Source organism: Lolium rigidum, chromosome 6 (genome assembly GCF_022539505.1).
Source record: "Lolium rigidum isolate FL_2022 chromosome 6, APGP_CSIRO_Lrig_0.1, whole genome shotgun sequence".
In the NCBI taxonomy this organism is placed as follows: Eukaryota; Viridiplantae; Streptophyta; class Magnoliopsida; order Poales; family Poaceae; genus Lolium; species Lolium rigidum.
In genome coordinates this window covers 296,101,960-296,107,959 of record NC_061513.1, presented here as the reverse complement: position 1 = coordinate 296,107,959, position 6,000 = coordinate 296,101,960, and positions in this window count along the sequence as shown.

The window sequence follows — 6,000 nt, the reverse complement described above, 5'->3', positions numbered from 1 at the left end:
AACTAACCGATGAAGATAGCTAGTTTATCACACACTAAGTCAAGGCTCGCAGGGCTCCGGGAACGGCTTGTACGGATCTTTTGTAATCCACGTCCTCGTGTCACCTCGCGCTTTGAGGCGTTGCTCGATGTCCCTCTTGCATAACGCTCTACCCCGGTGCAAGGGCCCTCCCCCGTGGTGACGTCTTGAGTGATGATATGTGATAACTTGACCCTGGTATCCTGGAAGTCTTCTCCGAGGTCATCATCGTTGATCCGCGCCAACTTTTCGGCCCATCCTCGGAGAGCAGATGGTAAACGCAAGTTCTGGCTATCCCGGACAAACCCTTTTAGGTGATGCATGACATAGAAGGCGTCCGGAGTGCTGTTTTCCGGCTGCTTGACACAGGGGAACTCGAACACGTGCTTGAACTTGTGTTTACCATCATCCCCGAAACATTCCGCCTTTTCTTTGAAGGCGCCTCCCTTTTGAAGTAGCCCTCGAGAGCATCATCTAGCACACCCCTTATTCTGGCGTAGTTCTTCTTTTCGCACTCCCCGAGTCGAAATAGGTGGCAAGAGAAAACTTCGGGGCAATGGAGATGAGTACGCAATGCGTGTCTCTGCGCAACACAAATTTGGATCGAGGTTGGAAATGAGCAATGGAAAAGAAATTTATTACAGGGCTAGCGGATGTGTACTTACTCGGGAAAGTAAGCCAAGAGGATGTTGTCCTTCCTCTTGTTGTCCAAGAAGCACTTCTGTAGGTACAACGAAGCCCGTGCCCGCACCGCCGATAAGTTCAACCGGCTTTCACGCATGTAGTAGGGATCCGCTATCGCGACGTCCGGGTACTCTCTCTCTTGATCTTCATCGCCAGATTGAGCGCGAATAGGCGGACCAAGTTATAGTCCAGCCTTCTCGCGTGGAATAGCTTGAAGATGTCCTCGTACGCTATAAAGAATATATCCGCGGGGGCATCAGTGACGAAGCCCACATCTCTTGGCACCTTGATCGTGAAGACCGGGTAATTTGGATCTTTGTCCTTAAGAAGGATACTCTCTAGGACCAGGATACTGTCCTGCAGAGGCAGCATAGCTCCGGAAGCAAGGTGTTGCAGCTCCGGACCCAGTATTGGTTTGCCAGCTTCATGCATTCTGGTCAAGCCATCCTTGCTGGGAGGTACCATGGAGTCCCGATGACGGATCGTCGGAGGTGGCTGGCTCGCAGACTTCTCCTTGTTCTTACTAGGTCTTTTACGGGGCTTCTTCGGAGCAACGGGCCCCGACGCTTCAAACTGCTCGTTGACCTTGTTGATCAGCGTATTGGGGCTGAAGATGTTTGCGGCGGTTGGCTCTTGTGTATCGGCTGCCGGAGGCGTCTCTTGAGAGAAGCCGCGGAACACCAGGCGCTGTTTGGTTGCCTTGGGTGGGCCAGCTGGTTCGTCGCGAACGCGGTATGCTTCTTCATCCGCGCCCGCCATGTACAAATCATCTATGTCGGCGCCGGTGTTGAGGTAGGCATCGACGTCTACCGGCCCATCATCATCGATGTCATCTTCATTGGGTGATGGGATGGGCGATAGCGGTGCAGCGGCCTTGCCTTTAGGCTCCGCCGGTGGCGGTTGAGGCGGAGACTCTCCCGGCAGTTTCTTGTGGCGGCTTGTTGTGGCGGTGACGACGGGAGGAGCTGCCCTCCGAGGAGGCGGCCGGACGATCGGCTGCCGGATGATCGAGGAGGCGCCGGTGGAGCGACCCCCAAGACGGATCCGGGTCTTTGGCCATACCATGGTATAGCCATGGCAGTTCTCAAGCGTCGGTGCTCGTCGGCTCCCTCGGGCTGTATTGGGGGGTCCATGTCTTCGCACCCCGGCAACACCCGACCCAAAGTGACCTTCGGGACGTTGGCGTCCATAGCCACGGTGTGCAACGTGGTGCTCTTCGGTTGTATGATCATTCCCGTGGCAACATCCTTCAACTCGCCGCCGGGCGCGCGGTGAAGGAGCACGCAAGGAGTGTCCCGAGTAATGTTGGGCATCATTAATTAGATAGCCGGGTATCAAAACGCATGAAGGAGATGGCATGGAATAACTAATTAGTTAAGTACCTTGGTGATGGCGTTGAGCTGTGCTAATGTGGAGACAGTGGCGGCCGGCCTATCAATCTTCGGGGGCTCGGGTGCATTATGAAGCACCGCCGCCGCCGGCTGCGCCTTGGTAGCCTCGGCAGGATCAGCGGGGGCACCGGTTCATCCAACTCCATCGGCTGCCCCGCGGCGATGGTGGGCGGCGGGGTAACCAGATCCGGAGATGGCGACGCGTTGAAGATCGAGTTGCTCGGCCCCGGCGCTAGGCACTTTTATCGACCCCACCCGACCGGCCGCATTCCACGCAGCTATCCCCTCGATGACCCGAGGGGGCAGGAAATCGCGGAGCTTCTTCTCGAAAAGCTTGTCCACCTCATCTTTGTCCATCGAGTTTGCCTGTTTTTCCTCGAGCATGGAGACCTTCTTCCTCAGCTCTTCCACCTCGGCTTTATCCTCTTCTGACATCGCGCTCCTCCTTCTCTTCTTGCTGTTTTCCTCTTTGTAGTACTCGCGAAACTTCATGCTTGTACCAAAGCCGCAGACACGTCCAGCCGACGTCGGCGGCTTGGATACTGGCCTGTCCTTGAGGATATTCAACGCCCTGTTGAAAGGCGTGTCCCACGGCTCCGTCGAGCCCCGGGACGACGATTCGGCCTCGGGGAGATCGGCCTTCGCCAACCGCTCGTTCTGCAGACAAGGATAGGGTGAACACATTTAGGGCATTGCATTCACGTCATATATGTAATATGTGCAGCAATGGACCGCGCGAGTAAATTCCCTTACCAGCTTTTCCTCGAACTTCCTCACGTCGTCATGCTCGGTAACGAATTCCATTGTCTTCCTGTCCAGAGTGTAGCGGGCCCGGACAAAGTACCTCACCCGCAGGTCCGTAATTTTCAACCATGGGTTCGGTTTCCCAGCACGTGCAAGTTCTTCGTCCTCCTTTTCCCAAATGGGAATCTTTCCTCTATAACCGCCGCTTCCAAGGTGATGTGCTCCTAAGTTGAGCTCATGCATTTGTCTACCCCACTCCGTCCATTCTTTCGCATCGTCGCTATCCAGCCGCTCCTTGAATATCCGGAACTCTGCTTCATCGAGCATCGGCTCACCCTTCTTAATACTCTCAAAGCTTTCACCTTTGTCGATCTTGGCCTTCACCCGGCTTTTCCAGCTGCTCGTGGCGTTGCTCATCTTCGTGATGGCCAATTTATTCACCGGGTTGGATCTTTCCAAGTTATTGTATGGCGCCGGGAACTTGTACCGTCGGTGAAGCTTCCGAAGGCGAGCTCGACCAAATGCTCATTGCCTTCACCTCGGATTTTCACCGTGTTGATCGACATGCTTTCCCGGACAATGCACCCGAGTTGCATGCCGTACCCGGCGGCAACAGCCTCCGGCTCCGGTGGTTGCCCACTTTCGGAGACCAATGTGATCTCGCTGGTGGTGTTGGCGAGCACCGTCGGCTTCCGATCCTTCCGCGGCTTCTTCTTCTTCTTAGCAGCCGGGTTGCCGCTGCCGTCGGCCTCCCCGACGCCGTCACCCCCGTGTGGGCGGCGCCGTCGGTGGTGGGTTCATACTCCTCCTCCTCCCCGGCTTCGGTCATCCGACGGTCAGCTCCGACTTCCTCCGCCGCCAAGTCCACCTCCTCCTCCTCTTGTCGCCGGGAGGGGCCGAATTCCCGAACTCGACGTTCGCCGCTCCGGCTTCCTCTTCGAGGGTCATTGCGGCCTTAGAAGTGCCGGCCACGTTGTCGTCGGCCGACATATTTGCAATTTCTATAAAGAAGAGGATGAAATCTATTAGTACAATTGTCGGCCGGAAAATTCGGCATGACCTTTGCTAATTTTTGGACATAGGAGCCCCATTTCTCAACCGAAACGGAAGTGAATCAACGTTTCGGGAGAAATGGGCAGCTCATTTGAAGTCCCTGCAACATATAATGCAACATATACACAGTACCACCATCACCATCACCATCACATACACACCATCCCCACCATATATCACCAGCATACACACACCATCAGGTCCATCACCATCACCAGCACATACACACCATCCCCACCATCACCATCACCAGCACATACACACCACTACTGCACTTATACAACAACAGCAGCAGTAATAAAATTTTATGATAGCAACAATTGCACTTATACACTTATACAGCAGCAGTAATAAAATTGTGTGTACAGCAGCATCACATACTGCCAATATAATGCACACTACTGCCAATATAATGCTCCATACACACCACTACTGCATGCCACTACTGCCAATATAATGCTCCAGTATACATGTACTGCCAATATGTGACTTAAGTATCCAGAGAAGAATAGAGAAGCAAAGCAAGTATTCTATACTAGGGGTTGTGATGCTTTAATTACACAGTGCAAATATTCTATACTAGGGAGAAAACAAAACTGGAACCACTTGAGAAGGCCATTATAAAAAACTCAACATGAAATACTGTAGCCTATCACAAAATTCAGAAATACTGTAGCCTATCAGAAAATTCAGAAATACTGTAGCCTATCCAAGACACAACACCAACTACTGCAGAGATGCACCAACAGCAAGCAAAAATTCAGAGAAGCATGTGTATGTGTTATTGTCTGAATTTAGCATACTCCAGTATACCAACAGGAGATGGATTTACCAACAGTATACCCACACTCTAGCTTGCTACTGCTACACAATCACACCAGGTCTAGTAAAAATTGATTGAATGTTGTTTACTAAGTTAATCCTAGTCACAAGCAAGCACTGCAAGCAAGCAGATATGAGCAGGAGTAATTCAATTGTTGTTGCTGCAAGCAAGCAGTACAAGCATTGCAAGCAAGTTGCTGCAAGTAATTCAATTGCACATACACATGACATAAAAGCACCTCAATCTTAATTCAGTTTACAGGAGTATGAGAATATTGACAGCATAACTTCCAATATTTACATGAGTATAAGAATATGATTCCAGTGGCTTCCAAACTGGTCTTTGAACACATTACCAACAGATAAATGAATAAAATTGATAAACCAACATATTTTCCCTGGTAGAAATTAAATGGCCTTATTTTTCCTGGTAGAAATGATAGCCAACATATTTAAATGGACTTATTACAATTAAGCAATGAGAAAAAAGCTACTCAATTAAGCACCCAAAAAAAGAATGTGTCTACTGTACCATATCAGCTGTAGCATATCCAAAATGATAAAATTGTTTACTACTGCTTGCTTACTACATCAATTAAGCAAGCTCATTTTATAACCAGTGGGCAATTAACCTATGCAAACAATTAATGATAAAATTGTTTGCTTGCTTTCTAGCCACCTTGCTCATTTTATAACCAGTGGGAATTTTAACACAGTAGCAATTATGTAGATAAAATGGCTAGCAATTTGATAACCAGTGGGCATTTTAACACACCACAGTGGTTCAGGTTTAATTTTAGTTTCATGTGTTAAAATATGACCAAATGAGCAATGTGTTAAAATATAACAAGCTATGTAGCTATGATCACAGTCCATTAATTTTGCTCTGGTTCATTAAAACAAGCTATGCTCCAGTATTCACTAGTTCCTTCATTTCATAGTCCATTAATAAGGATCATAACAGGCTATGTATAGACTGCACCATTGGTGTCGCACTAGAGCATCATAAATCTGACAACATGTAGCCATGTCAGAGCTCATAAATGGATCCTTGAAGAGTATTTTCTTGAGAAAAATAATTTGTGTATAGGGTAGCATGATGAATGGCAATGCATCGAACAGCAAGTCACCAGGTGCATTGTATAGAGTATTTTCTTGAGAAAAATAAACTCTTGATTCTTATCTGCTATTCTCTATTTTCCATGAAATTAGGGTTTTCCAACGATTTCACATTGCTAACATAAATCGCAATCGCCAAATTAAACATCTACACGAGCAAATCGTCAAT